This window comes from Carassius carassius, chromosome 15 (genome assembly GCF_963082965.1).
Source record: "Carassius carassius chromosome 15, fCarCar2.1, whole genome shotgun sequence".
NCBI lineage: Eukaryota > Metazoa > Chordata > Actinopteri > Cypriniformes > Cyprinidae > Carassius > Carassius carassius.
In genome coordinates this window covers 28,695,371-28,711,674 of record NC_081769.1, presented here as the reverse complement: position 1 = coordinate 28,711,674, position 16,304 = coordinate 28,695,371, and the positions used below count along the sequence as shown (strand labels likewise).

Genomic DNA, 16,304 nt, shown 5'->3' with positions numbered 1-16,304 from the left:
AAAAAGTTCAATAATTAAAACGAGGTATATTTTTAATACAAGGCTCCAAAATCTATGTGAAACAAATGCATAATGTATTTCATACATGTTTGTTAAATGTAGCTATTCATTATATATTTGCGCTTTGTGTTTATACATAACAAAATGCAACACGTCTCTGGCAGTCATCTGAACTGAAAAAAAGACAACGATTTAGTAAAAGGCAAGAAAACGGTTACTTATTATCCTGGGAGGAAAATGGCATGTTCTTTTCTGTCATCTAGTGGTGGAGTAATCCATTACATGCTGAGGTGCAGAAAGGGATGGGACTTTTATTTTGACACACTCCAACGCTTTTCTCTTTGTGGGCCCTGTCCCAAATGGCACACTCCGGAGTTGTGTACTTCCTCAGAGTCCACCCTTTGGTGACGTCATGTAGTGCAGGACCCTTGGCGCGAGTCCACGAGGACGCATTGAGAGGTATTTTTGGGACAGACTCGATCGTCACGCCGGAATTCGCGGTCTGGTTGTTTTTTGACAGGAGCTGTAGGTTCGGGGATACAATTTTGACATATAATAAACATGTGCGTGAGTTTCAGATAAATTTACAGGTTTAAATATAAATACTAGGTTTACATATGACTCAGTAAAGCCCTGACATTCGGATCTATTTATTTAATAAATCATAATGCGATCGTATTATTCAACGCGCTATTATTATGTTTGAGATATCAACCACTGGTCGATGACCATACTGCTTGTATAAACTGTACGTAACAACTGTTAAAATGTACACCTAGGTCATAAAAACCGTAATGATACGCACACTTAAATATTTTCTTCTCAGCCATGTCATCAGTTGCTCTTGAGGGAAATCTCCTTCTATCCGTTGTCTGATTGGCATTTCGCAAGGATTCCTGGGTAGTTAAAGTGTGCGGAGCCTGCATCTTTGGCCTGCATCTATGCGGGCTTCGCGGAAGACCGCTTCAAGGGCACAAGGGTGCGCTGCAGAGCACACTTCAGAGCGTTAAAATGCTGAAAGGGACGGCCTACGGACTCGTAGACTCGGCGAGCACGCGCAATTTACGTCCACGATACCGAAAGTCCATATGAAGTGCGCCATTTGGGACAGGGCTAGCTGTTACCACTCTCTTGTCGCTTCACTACGACAAAAGACTTGTGTAACTAATAGCAGAAGACGTGTTGTCCAAATTATACAATTATATGCAGGTAAAAAAATGGATTTTTATGAATGTAATTTATGTTTATTAACCCTTTCACGCATAGTGGTCACTACAGAGGACAGCTATTAAAAAAGCATTTTCTTGAATTTGCACGGGTTTTTATGGCAAAGTTGCACATCAATCTCTTCATTGGACCCTTGTGCATCATCCTATAAATTGCGACCAAGTGGCAAGCCTTTGTGTTTCGATTTTTTCCCCCTCCAAACCAAGATGGCCAAGGGTCAGTCAGACATGCCAAGTTGCTCCAGAATATCCACCCATTCCTTCTATCCTATGAGACTCTTGTAGGTAAAAAAAATATTGCAGCATAAAGCAATATCTAATGAGTCATATCACAGTAAAATTTTCCAAGTTTTGATTTTAGATTGAGAGAAAACTCTGATTAATCACATGTCCACTGTAGTGGACGTCATGCATGCAATGGCTATATTTCAGCTACAATTCATAATTATAATGTGAATATTGTTTTTGAAATTTAAAACTTAAAAACTTAATATGCATTGACTTTTTCTACTGTAAATAAATGTGTTTGTATTATTAGAATGTAATTTTCATTGACATCGAAAAAAGTCATGTGATTACATAATGTATGACACTTGTAATGCATTACTTTACTTGTTAGATCAAAAAGTAATCTGATTTTATAATGCATGTTATTGTAATGCATTTTTTTACTAATAACATCAAAAAGTAATCTGATTACGTAATGCATCTTACTTTTAATGCGTTTCCTTTCTCATAACATCAAAAAGTAATCTGATTATGTAATGTGCGTTATTGTAATGCGTTTTTTTACTCATAACATCAAAAAGTAATCTGATTACGTAATGCATGTTACTTGTAATGCGTTTCTTTACTCGTTACATCAAAAAGTAATCTGATTAGGTAATGCACATTACTTGTAGTTAATTACTTGTTAGATCAAAAAGTAATCTGATTAGGTAATGCATGTTACTTGTAACACATTACTTTACTTGTAACATCAAAAAAGTAATCTGAATGGGTTATGCATGTTACTTGTAATGCGTTACCCCCAACACTGATCATTTCAGATGAGATAGAAAAAACGTATCGCTAGGTTTTCTCAGAGGAGGGCTATGATAGAAATGTGCATGTCCATCTTGAACATAATCATAATTATCAGCTAATAAGGGTAAATCTCCATACTCTGGTGCACTGGAGGGAGCATCTCAGTGGTTTCCACAGTTGTACCTTGACAGGCTGTAGAAAATTCTGATGGAATCACATCCTCATGTTCTGATATCATAGATACGCGAAATGCAACTTGTATGAAGTTGTATGAAGCCATTGCAATATTTTGCATTTATATTTTTTGCATATATTTTATAGTTTTCACATTATTTGATATAATTGCATTGATTAGTTTGTTAAATTCACATACTTTATCTGTTTGATTATTGTCTTATATTTAATACAGTATATCTTCAGTTTAAACCAACCGCATGCTGTCCACTCAAGTGGACATCTGAAGATCTCTTTGAAAAATTTGTAAAAAAATAAAATAAAAATCAATTCTTGTTTTTCATGCCCTAAGAGCAATAAAAACACATAGGAAAAAAATCCTGACTGAGGTTATCATAATTCATGCATGAAAGGGTTAATTTAGCAGTTGTTTTGGGTTTTAGGCAAACGTTTCAACATTATTTTGTCTTTCTGTTTGTACTCTGTCAGCAAAGGAAACTGAAATATATAAGAAAGTCTGCAAACATTGTCATTAATCTTTCTTTACATGTTGTTTTTTTTCATGGATGTTTTGTAGTGTTTCTGTTATGTAATGATATAAAATATGCTGTCAGACTTGCCTCAATATATTTTTGTTACTTGACATATATGTTTATATATTAAGATTTAAGTTTAACTCTGTCCAATTAACAGATAGTGGCCAGTTGGTATTGGGGGACTATATTTTTCTTCGCTCTTTTGTCTGGATATGATAAATGACAGCAGAGTCACCTTATCAGGGGCCACCCCCTGTCACTCCCATCCCAACAGCATTGTCGAACACTCTTCCTTCCTAATTATTTTCTTTCAAGTCTAGTTAACTGTCAGAGATGCAATAAATATTTATTTTGACCAAGTAGCTGAATTTGGCTCAGCTTTAATGTTTATTTTCTTTCTTGGATCAGGAAAGGACAGGTTACATGCTTTATCAGTAGCTTCAGTGTAATAATGCTTGTTATATTATTTACTCATGGACTTGCTGATCGATCTTTGTCGTTTTAGACTCTGGTCAGTCTTGTTGCAGGTGTGGTAGTGTTTGGAGCTGAATGCAGAAGGTGATAGCAGTGCTTGGTGGGGGGATCGGGGGTCTGTCGGCCTGTCATCATCTGAGCAAGAGTCCTAATAATAATAATAATAATAATTCATTACATTTATATAGCGCTTTTCTAGACACTCAAAGCGCTTTACATTGTGAGGGGTATCTCCTCATCCACCACCAGTGTGCAGCATCCACCTGGATGATGCGACAGCAGCCATAGTGCGCCAGAACGCCCACCACACACCAGCTTACTGGTGGAGAGGAGACAGAGTGATGAAGCCAATCAGTGGATATGGGGATTGTTAGGAGGCCATGGTGGTCAGAGGCCAATGGGCGAATTTAGCCAGGATGACGAGGTCACACCTCTACTCTTTTCAAGAGACATCCTGGGATTTTTAATGACCACAGAGAGTCAGGACCTCGGTTTAACGACTCATCTGAAGGACGGTGCTTGTTGACAGTATAGTGTCCCCATCACTACACTGGGGCGCTAGGACCCATACAGACCACAGGATGAGCACCCCCTGCTGGCCTCACTAGCACCTCTTCCAGCAGCAACCTAGTCTTCTCAGGAGGTCTCCCATCCAGGTACTGACCAGGCTCAGCCCTGCTTAGCTTCAGTGGGCAACCGGTCTTGGGCTCCAGGGTGATATGGCTGCCGGCTAATGTCTCCAAGGTGCAGTATCTACCTATAATTTCCATAAAATCTTTAGTCAATCTGCATTTATTTGCAAATTGAACAGTTTATGATTATGATATTGGATTATGATATTGGTAAGATTATTGTTTTTTGAAAGATGTATATTATGCTCATTATAAGGCTGCATTTATTTGATCTAAAATACAGCAAACAGTAATTGTAAAAAAAAAAAAAAAGTAAAATAAGTCTTTTCCATGTTAATGTGTTTTAAAATAGAATTTATTACTGTGATGGTAAAACTGAATTTTAAGCAGCTGTTAGTCCAGTCTTCAGTGTCCGAAATCATTCAAATATTATTCTAATATTTTGTAATGTTATTAATCTTTTCCAAGGTCACAGATTCTTGCAGAATAAAAGCATAAAAAATATTTATTTTCAAAAAAATGTATAGTCCCCAAACTTTTAAACAGTAGGGTAGGTTCAGTATAATGTTAAGATTAAAGGCTCTTCAGTTGAAAAATGTAATCCACCTTTTACTGTGTTTTTATCATTTAGATCAGGGTTCTTCTCATTCCAAGAGCCTCTTGTCGCCTAATTAATTAATGTGGAACATTTAGTTGAACTTCTTAACTTAACTCAAGAATAATAATTTTGGGGTCAAAATTGAAAGCCGTTAATTTAACACCACAGGCTCAACTTTCCTAAAAAGCAAATAAACATTCCCTGCTGTATTTCTCATGGTTCAGAGCTGCTTTGAAGCCTCGGGATCTAGACAGCTTGCAATCATTGATGAAACAATGACCTTTTTTGTCAGTTTTTAATCAGAAATTTTGCACTTGGTCATGAAGATCAGCAGCACAAGTCAAAATAATAACAAATGTCCTCTAACACTGTACACCACACTCCATCTCTGCTGATGTAGATCATACTGCTGGAGAAATCTGGGAGATGTGGGGGTTGGTTGAGAACACTCTAAATTTGGTATAAATATGATTTAATGTGCATGGTCATGGAGAAATCTATGTGAATTTTAGAATTTTAATTCATCACATTAAATGTAATATCTGATATTATAATTGGTTTGGAAAATCAGTTACTACCAACTTAACAAAAATGTTGGGTTGTACCTCTACTGTAAAAATTACTGTAGCTCTAGGTGCTATTATAAAATGGGGAGTCAACAGGAATGTTCAGTAAATAGTTAAGTTTTATAATAATAAACATAATCATAAGGAAAATTTAATTGAATATTAACAAAATTCATATAGCCAAAATTGTAAATTCTACTTCTTGTTACAAGTATGGAAGAACCATCACTTCTAACACAAAAGAATGCTTTTTAAGTTATCTTCCTGATGTATCCAAATTCCTTAGCATATCCAAAACCTCAGAACAACTTGATGATGTAACAGAAACTATGGACTCTCTCTTTTCTAGCACTTTAAATAAAGTTGCTCCTTTACGCTTAAGGAAGGTTAAGGAAAACAGTTTGACACCATGGTATAATGAGCATACTCGCACCCTAAAGAGAGCAGCCCGAAAAATGGAGCGCAGCTGGAGGAAAACAAAACTAGAGGTATTTCGTATTGCTTGGCGGGAAAGTAACATATCCTACAGAAAAGCATTAAAAACTGCTAGATCCGATTACTTTTCTTCTCTTTTAGAAGAAAACAAACATAACCCCAGGTATTTATTCAATACAGTGGCTAAATTAACGAAAAATAAAGCCTCAACAAGTGTTGACATTTCCCAACACCACAGCAGTAATGACTTTATGAACTACTTTACTTCTAAAATCGATACTATTAGAGATAAAATTGCAACCATTCAGCCGTCAGCTACAGTATCACATCAGACAGTGCACTATAGACCCCCTGAGGAACAGTTCCACTCATTCTCTACCATAGGAGAGGAAGAATTGTATAAACTTGTTAAATCATCTAAACCAACAACATGTATGTTAGACCCTATACCATCTAAGCTCCTGAAAGAGGTGCTTCCAGAAGTCATAGATCCTCTTCTGACTATTATTAATTCCTCATTGTCATTAGGACATGTCCCCAAAACCTTCAAACTGGCTGTTATTAAGCCTCTCATCAAAAAACCACAACTTGACCCCAAAGAACTAGTTAATTATAGACCAATCTCGAATCTCCCTTTTCTGTCCAAGATACTAGAAAAGGTGGTATCCACACAATTATATTCCTTCTTAGAGAAAAATGGTATATGTGAGGATTTCCAGTCAGGATTTAGACCGTATCATAGTACTGAGACTGCTCTTCTTAGAGTTACAAATGATCTGCTCTTATCATCTGATCGTGGGTGTATCTCTCTATTAGTTTTATTGGATCTTAGTGTTGCGTTTGACACAATTGACCACAACATTCTTTTGCATAGACTTGAATACTTTGTTGGCATCAGTGGAAGTGCATTAGCATGGTTTAAATCGTACTTATATGACCGCCATCAGTTCGTAGCAGTGAATGAAGATGTATCCTATCGATCACAAGTGCAGTATGGAGTACCTCAAGGCTCAGTACTAGGGCCGCTACTCTTCACGCTTTATATGTTACCCTTGGGAGATATCATCAGGAAACATGGTGTTAGCTTTCACTGTTATGCTGATGATACTCAGCTCTATATTTCTTCGCAGCCCGGTGAAACACACCAATTTGAAAAACTAATGGATTGCATAGTCGATATAAAAAACTGGATGACGAGTAATTTCTTACTGCTAAATTCTGAAAAAACAGAGGTGTTAATTATAGGACCTAAAAACTCTGCTTGTAATAACCTAGAACACTGTCTAAGACTTGATGGTTGCTCTGTCAATTCTTCATCATCAGTTAGGAACCTAGGTGTGCTACTTGATCGCAATCTTTCCTTAGAAAGCCACGTTTCTAGCATTTGTAAAACTGCATTTTTCCATCTCAAAAATATATCTAAATTACGGCCTATGCTCTCAATGTCAAATGCAGAAATGTTAATCCACGCATTTATGACCTCAAGGTTAGATTATTGTAATGCTTTATTGGGTGGTTGTTCTGCACGCTTAGTAAACAAACTACAGCTAGTCCAAAATGCAGCAGCAAGAGTTCTTACTAGAACCAGGAAGTATGACCATATTAGCCCGGTCCTGTCAACACTGCACTGGCTCCCTATCAAGCATCGCATAGATTTTAAAATATTGCTTATTACTTATAAAGCCCTGAATGGTTTAGCACCTCAGTATTTGAATGAGCTCCTTTTACATTATAATCCTCTACGTCCGCTACGTTCTCAAAACTCAGGCAATTTGATAATACCTAGAATATCAAAATCAACTGCAGGCGGGAGATCCTTTTCCTATTTGGCGCCTAAACTCTGGAATAACCTACCTAACATTGTTCAGGAGGCAGACACACTCTTGCAGTTTAAATCTAGATTAAAGACCCATCTCTTTAACCTGGCATACACATAACATACGAATATGCTTTTATTATCCAAATCCGTTAAAGGATTTTTAGGCTGCATTAATTAGGTAAACCGGAACCGGAAACACTTCCCATAACAACCTATGTACTTGCTACATCATTAGAAGAATGGCATCTACGCTAATATTTGTCTGTTTCTCTCTTGTTCCGAGGTCACCGTGGCCACCAGATCCAGTCTGTGTCCAGATCAGAGGGTCACTGCAGTCACCCGGATCCAGTACGTATCCAGACCAGATGCTGGATCAGCACCTAGAAAGGACCTCTACATCCATGAAAGACAGCGGAGACCAGGACAACTAGAGCCCCAGATACAGATCCCCTGTAAAGACCTTGTCTCAGAGGAGCACCAGGACAAGACCACAGGAAACAGATGATTCTTCTGCACAATCTGACTTTGCTGCAGCCTGGAATTGAACTACTGGTTTCGTCTGGTCAGAGGAGAACTGGCCCCCCAACTGAGCCTGGTTTCTCCCAAGGTTTTTTTCTCCATTCTGTCACCGATGGAGTTTCGGTTCCTTGCCGCTGTCGCCTCTGGCTTGCTTAGTTGGGGACACTTCATCTACAGCGATATCGTTGACTTGATTGCAAATAAATGCACAGACACTATTTAACTGAACAGAGATGACATAACTGAATCCAATGATGAACTGCCTTTAACTATCATTTTTGCATTATTGACACTGTTTTCCTAATGAATGTTGTTCAGTTGCTTTGACGCAATGTATTTTGTTTAAAGCGCTATATAAATAAAGGTGACATTAATTTTCAGTCAACGTTATACAAAAATGTAATTGGTCTCACCCAGTTTGAGATCATGTTAGTTTTGAACATTGTTAATGTTGTTCCTTGGCATAGCCACAAGAGGGCCACCATACATTAATTATAGTCCTTATCAGATGCTTTTATCCTAACAGATGAAGAATATCACAAATGATAGTAAAAGTAAACAATATAGAAAATAAAAAAAGACACCCCCCCCCCCCTTTTATTTATTTTTTCTATTATAAGAAGTGCTGTAAAAAAGTAATCTTATGAAATATTGTTACAAACTGTAGTTTAAACTGTTTTCTTTAATAATACATTCTTCTATAATAATACATCACTTATTCCTGTGATGGCAAAGCTGAATTTTCAGCAGCCATTATTTATGAAATTATTGTTATATGCTGATTTCCTGCACAAGAAACATTTTGTATTATTATCAACCATTATACGTTTAAAAAAAATCAAAATCCATTAATGAATAGAAAGATAAAAAGAACAATAGTAATTTGTAATAATAATCTTTGTAACATAATACATGTCTTTACTGTCACACTTGACCAATTTAATAGGTCCTTGCTAAATAAAATAATAAAAAAATGATAAAATCGTACTGACCTCAAACATTTGTTCTGTAGATTGCAGTACCTAAAGACTAAACCAATGCTAAACCAATACTATATATAATTCAATCCCTATAATTAGGAATAAAATGTTTATTCCTAATATTATTTAAATTTCCTTACATATGAATTATTTACTCTGATTTACCTGAAGTACCTTAAAGGTGCTCTAAGTGATGTCACACATTTTTTAGGCCAAAACATTTTTTGTCACATCCAGCAAACATCTCCTCACTATCAGCTAGCTGCTTATCCCCTGAACACACTGTAAAAAAACGGGGTCTCTCTAGACACCACAGGCTCCACAAAAAAACAAGAAAAACAAACTGGGCTCACCCGCACCATGAAACATAACATAACAAACTGTTCCAGCCAATAACTGACAAGAAAGATTTGGGGGTGGGGTTTGGGGGGTTAGTGCACTGATGAGGAGGAGGGAGGGTCTAGCTAGCCTCCGTTTTGTTTGACAACAATTCGAACGTCAACAAGAAGTTACGACTCCCGGCATCGCTTAGAGCACCTTTAAGGAAATGTGCAAACTGCATTCCAGGAGACAGAAAAAACTGTATTTACAATCTACTTTTCCTCAGGCTTTTAAAGATAAATGCTCATATTTATGAAGACTTTTCTAGTTATTGTTTACTTGTGCAGGTCTCGGAGTTGGGTCTTGAGCCTGAAATTCTGCCTGTTGCAAAGGATCATGTGGCGTCTAAGAACTGCTTCCTTTATGTGAAGGGACAGCTGCACAAGATGCCATCGGGGCCTGGGTGAGAAGAAACTCCATTCTGTGTGCAATTACCTGTTTGAATTCAGAAATATTTCTTATCTTGTTCTCCTTTCCTCTAGTGGGGTTATCCGCACCATCCCTCCTTTCTCCCGACCCATAATTCAGAGCGTTCTGAAGGAGATACTGATCAGGAAAGGGAAAGAGGAAGATGAATCTGTGCATGCGTTTGTGTCCAGACGACTGGGTTCTGAGGTGAGAACTAGCATGGAGACTTAATGACCTGTTAAATGATCCATGCTGTCCTTGTCCTGTATGACATGCTTTGCTGCCATGACAAATCAGTCTCAAATGTGTAGCTAGTGACAGGAGAGAATCTGAAACTGATTCAGGCCACCTGATTGTCTCTCCATGCAGCTGGCTGATGTAGCCATAGACAGCCTGTGTAGAGGAGTTTATGCTGGAGACAGCAGACGGTTGAGTGTACGGTCCTGCTTTCCACCTCTTTATGAAGCAGAGCAGTCTCGGGGCTCCATTGTCCTGGGCATGCTGATGGGTTCAGGTGAGGGCGCAGAAGGGCTTTTAGGCAGAAACCTAGTGTTCACCTAATCTGTTTTTGTACTTTCTTTTTTTGTCAGTGTGCCACCATGCAATGCATTGATATGACTTTGAATTTATATTTGCTTCTTTTAAAGAGCATTTTAAAAAGCATTTCAGCTAAATGTTTAAGACAAATGTGTATCCTTTTGGCCTATATATTCTGTATCTTAAAAATAATAATTATCATTAACAATCATCTGAAAAATGTAATTAAAGTACAATTAATAATAATAACAGCAAACAAAATAATTATTGATCTTTTTTACAAAACTTGTTTCTAAATAGTTTAATATTGTTTAAAAATGCTGTTGTCATAATTTAATGTAGCGCTATATAATGTATTGTCATTTTAATGGAAATATATATACATTATAGCAACTGGTATTATTGTATTCGCAACTCGCATATAATGATGACATTACGTTATGATATTTAAAAACCATAATGCATAAAAGTGTTTTTTTATTTACTTTTTTAAGTAATTTTTATATTTGTTTATCATTAATAGGTAATTATTTATTAAGCTTTTATAATGTATTTTAATCGTGATTGCAATTACTTATGGATAATTTATGTTTATAATAATTTATTTAATAGATTTTGGAATTTGTTGTTTATTATAAAGACTTTAATATACCTTTTACAATGCATTATTGATCAGATTTAATAGAAAGTGTTACTGATTAATGTTTGTTTGTATTCATATTATGTAAGGAGGTGGTCCTAAAATAGTCCCTTCTGACCTGGCAAAGAGAGCATCTAAAGAGTCCTGGACTCAATGGTCTCTTAGAAGAGGCATGCAGGCATTCCCGGAGGCCTTGGAGGAAATGCTGAAGAGACGAGAACGAGTGGAGCTTCATCATCATGCCAAACTGAAGAGTCTGAATGTGATCGGTGGATGCTGGGAGGTGAGATGATGGCCCAGCAGGAAGACATAACATATTTTGACATTCAACCTAGATGGACTGACTGAACATATTTTCGTCCATCAGTTATGATGAAGAAACTGAGTGTTGTTAAACTAGTTTTTAAATCTATATTTTAAATAGATCTAACTAGATGAGGGCATCTCTCTGCAAGCTGATCATGTGATTTCTACACTACCTGCATCAGGTAAATCCACTCATTTTACAGTGGTGTACTCCAATGTTTCCTATTCTGTTACACAGCATTTTTTTGCTTCATTTTAATTGCTTTTAATTTAGTGAGTTTATTGAATGATTGATACAAGTTGAAAAAAGTCCAATAGAAATGCGTTAACATTTACATTTACTGTGTGTAATCTCATGTTCAATTCACATAGCGTCTTCCCAACTGAAGTTAAATGCGATCACTGCTGCTGTGGGGCTGTAGATTGAGACACTGCTCTCTACCCAGACAACATGTGTATTAATAGAAAGTAGATTTTTACATTCGTTTATTTATGTATTTTTATTTATTTAACCAGAATTGGCCTCTGTGCTGCCCCCTGCTGCTCAACCCATGTCTGTACAGCTGCGATCCATCACTTCTGTAAATGTTGCTGTGGTGAATTTGGAATATGAAGGCTTCATCCTTCCTGTTACCGTAAGACTTCACTCAGTGATTTTAAATACACAAGACAAAAAATAATGTAGACCCCTAAACCATTAAATACTCAAGTGTTGTTGTTTTTTTTTTTCGGTTCATATTCTCATTGCCTGGAAGATCTTTCCTGACTGTACATACATCAAACTACTTTATGTATGTTTAGTCACTTTTAATATTGAGTGTGTTGTTATATGTGCACATGCTCTGAATATTTCAGGGCTTTGGACATTTGGTGCCTTCCTCTGAAGATCCTGGTGTGTTGGGAGTGGTATACGACTCTGTTCCCTTTCCACAGCACAATCGGAGTGGAGGATTGACAACTAGACTGACGGTGAGACTGACCTCTCATATACATAAAGGTTTTTTCTACCTTCTACGTTCAGTGGTTTTATTTTATTTTTTATTTTTTAATAAGAATAGAATCGTTTTATTCTGCAGACACCTTAAATTTGGCAAAAGTGACTACTAAAGTAAATACTTTTACATTGTTACAAAACAGTCAAAAGCTAAAAGTAAAGCAGCGCATCTGTTTTCAACAATATAATAATAAATGTTTTTTGAGCATCAAATCCACATATTGAATGATTTCTGAAGACTGGAGTAATGATGCTGAAATTTCAGCCTTGTCATCACATCACATTTCAAAATATATTAAAATAGAAAACCGCTATTTTAAATTGCAGTCACTTTTTATTTTTATTAATTCATTAATTTATTTTGAAATTTTGAGCAAATGAATGCAACCTTGGTGAGCATGAGACCTTTGAACAGTAGTGTACAGTTTATTTTACATTATCCACAAATATAAAATGTATTGAAAATAAGATTTTTTTAGTTTTTTTTCATAGAAGATTATTGTGAAATGTGTATTATAAAATATTTTATTATTTTTATTATAAAATAAAAGGTAAAGCATTTGTAGGTGGGGACAAGGCTAAAAATAGGAAATCTGGCAAAACATAAAGAAACTAAATTAAAAATACATTGGTGAATATTTGCCGGTTTAGAAAACCTCTCATGCTCTCGAAGGTCTCTGGAGAAGTGTGTCTCTACACCAATAGCCCCATCAGTGATTTGTGAGTCTCTGACATGAATTATTCTCCCTTCACCTATCAGGAACATATTACATGCAGTAATAAAAATAGCCTTCGGTACTCTGTGGTGCTCACAACAACCAAAATTGCCATTCCATTATTCATTTCTCACTCACTTAAATCATTATTAATTTAATAGTTAGTTGTCCTTTGCTTAGAACATGCTGTTTTTCCTCTGCTTGAAAACATCTCTATAGTGGAGAGGCCAAAAACTTCTAGATTCAGAGTGCCATTAGAGGAGCTGAAATATGCTTTGAGCAGTGTTAGCAACCTGAATAACATAATGCTACTCCCTCCAGCTGGGGATTCAGTCCTCCTGTTAGTGGAAGTTATGACGATGATCCAGTTGTTATCATCACAGTCGTCCATTTCTGTGAATGGTGTTATTTTCTAGTGTAATTACTTTGTTTGTGTGTGTGTTTGAATGAAGCAGTTTGTGTGTGTGTTTGAATGAAGGTGATGATGGGGGGTGCGTGGTTTGAGCAGATGTTTGGTCATCCTGATTCAGTGACGAAGCAGATGCTGTTGGATCGAGCCACCCAGGCTGTGACCTCTCACCTGGGCGTAAACTCTCAACCTGTATGGAGCTGCATCGCTTTACACAAGGTGAGACTGTGTGTTTAAATAACGCAAAAAGCCATTGAGGCTGTGCAGTACAGTGATTTTTAATGTAAATATGTAAATATTCAAACAAACAAGCAAAAAAAACAGTTATGTTTATGGATAGATACGTGATATTATATTTTAATAAAACTAAAAATAATAGATTTGTAAGATAATTTACATTTTCATTTAGTATAATTACAAAACTAAATAATACTAAAATATAATAATAATAATACTAACAATGATATGTGGTTTTTTTTTATGTATATATGTGAATGTCTGTAAACATAGCCTTCAGTTGGTTATTGCTGTTATGAAATGATAAACGTGAAATAAAGATGTCAAGGTTCAATTACTACTACTACTACTAACAATAATATTTTTTAAATAATACATACATATATATATATATATATATATATATATATATATATATATATATATATATATATATATATATATATATATATATATATATATATATATACAGTACAGACCAAAAGTTTGGACACACCTTCTCATTCAAAGAGTTTTCTTTATTTTCATGACTATGAAAATTGTAGAGTCACACTGAAGGCATCAAGGGCTATTTGACCAAGAAGGAGAGTGATGGGGTGCTGCGCCAGATGACCTGGCCTCCACAGTCAGCGGACCTGAACCCAATCGAGATGGTTTAGGGGTGAGCTGGACCGCAGACAGAAGGCAAAAGGGCCAACAAGTGCTAAGCATCTCTCGGGGAACTCCTTCAAGACTGTTGAAGACCATTTCAGGTGACTACCTCTTGAAGCTCATCAAGAGAATGCCAAGAGTGTGCAAAGCAGTAATCAAAGCAAAAGGTGGCTACTTTGAAGAACCTAGAATATGACATATTTTCAGTTGTTTCACACTTTTTTGTTATGTATATAATTCCATTTATAATTCCACATGTGTTAATTCATAGTTTTGATGCCTTCAGTGTGAATCTACAATTTTCATAGTCATGAAAATAAAGAAAACTCTTTGAATGAGAAGGTGTGTCCAAACTTTTGGTCTGTACTGTATATATGTATGTATGTTTTATATAAAACAATTTTGTTTAAGGAGCACATATTATGGAACACTTTTCTTGCTCTTTTGAAGTAAGAGTCTGTTCACTAAAAAGTGTTGAGTCAATCATAACAAAGCATTTATACATGCAATTCCTAAAGATACTAAAATAGCAAAAATATCCAGTGTAATTCTCCGGGTCAGAGAAAGGGTGTAAAACATTTGTGTAAAACTAAATTAGACCGTTTGGTGGATCTGTGAAGAAAAATTAAATTGCTACAAAAGTCTAGAATATGGCCCCATTAATTCACATTCACCTGAAGAACGTCCAAAAAATCTTTACTCTCCAAGCTCTGGCTTGAGTCAGCCATGCATAGCATCAGCTTTATGGAGCTCACAGCCTTCAGATGCCATCAGTCATCTCTCTGGGGTTCTGTTCTGACATAAATCAAGGCAGATAGTCCATTTCTTTAAACAGTCCCCCTGCCCTCCCTCTCTGTGGTTCTGGGAGTTCAGTGAGGGCTCCGGAAGGGTCACTCGTTTCAGGCACGAGATGACAGACTGGCACTGGGGGGGTGGGGGGTGGGGGGGGGGGGGTGCAAGAGGAGCAACTAGCTGCTCTACTTCATTTCTGACTGACTTCTTCTTAATTATATGGTCATAGAGCAAGAAGAAAATTTCCACCTTACTGTGCCCACACACACATACTCTTACATTTTTACATTGTCTCATTGTCTTTTGAACAGTTTAATTACCCTTATATACTCTCACAAAGAGAAGAGATATTCAGGCTTCTATTTTATCTGGAATCTCATATCTGGAAGAGTTTTTTTTTTTTTTTGATTAATGAATGTCATTTCTTTTGTGTTTTTCTCTGCTCTGTCGTTCCTGTTATTAAATTATTTTATCTATGCCATTCTCTTTTTAGAACTGCATTCCGCAGTATCATTTAGGACACTGGAAATGACTTGGTGAGTTTATTAATCACACATACTCTTTCCACTATCCTTTCTCTGAGTCATGTAAATGAGGGACAGCAACCAATCTGCCTCTCACACTGGTGGGAGCTTCCTACGATGGAGTCTCTGTCAATGATGTTATGTTTAGTGGGCGGACTGCAGCTGAGGGTCTCATTAGGAAAACATGACGTACACAACTTCATTTTGTCTGCTTTTGTTGAAGATTTAGGGCTTCGTGATATGCATTTTGTGATTCCTGAGAAGGAATCTAGGCTGAGATGAAGTGCCATCAGATCAGGCTGCACTAAAAAAAAACATTTTGCACTGAAAATTTCACACCATTACACTGAAGTGGTTTCAATGGCAAATTTACAACTTATATTTTGCATTTGAGCGAAGCAGCAGATTGGAAATGGCTGTGACCATCTGCATTGTCATGGACTTTCAAAGGGCAAAAAATTCAAAGTATATTATTACTCCGAGAACCAGACCTTTAATGGGTGCTTGAGAGCCATTTGTTTCACACACATTTGCTTTGCAAAGCATTTCTCTTAATGTGTCACGCCGCCTTGATTTGTGATAATATTATATCACAGAAATGCACAGGTATGCCTTTTTGCCTTTTACATGCAGTAATTGCGAGACATGAGTGAATGCAATTTTATTTTGCATTGTTACATTATGGATCTACATGCAATGGAGACTGATTGCACTGTTTTCAGCC

General features: G+C 36.5%; 1 pseudogene; it reads left to right on the top strand.

Moving 5' to 3' along the window:
• The first annotated feature begins 5,092 nt into the window (after positions 1-5,092).
• LOC132157946 (protoporphyrinogen oxidase-like) lies at positions 5,093-15,597 on the top strand (annotated as a pseudogene).
• Positions 15,598-16,304: the final 707 nt, after the last annotated feature.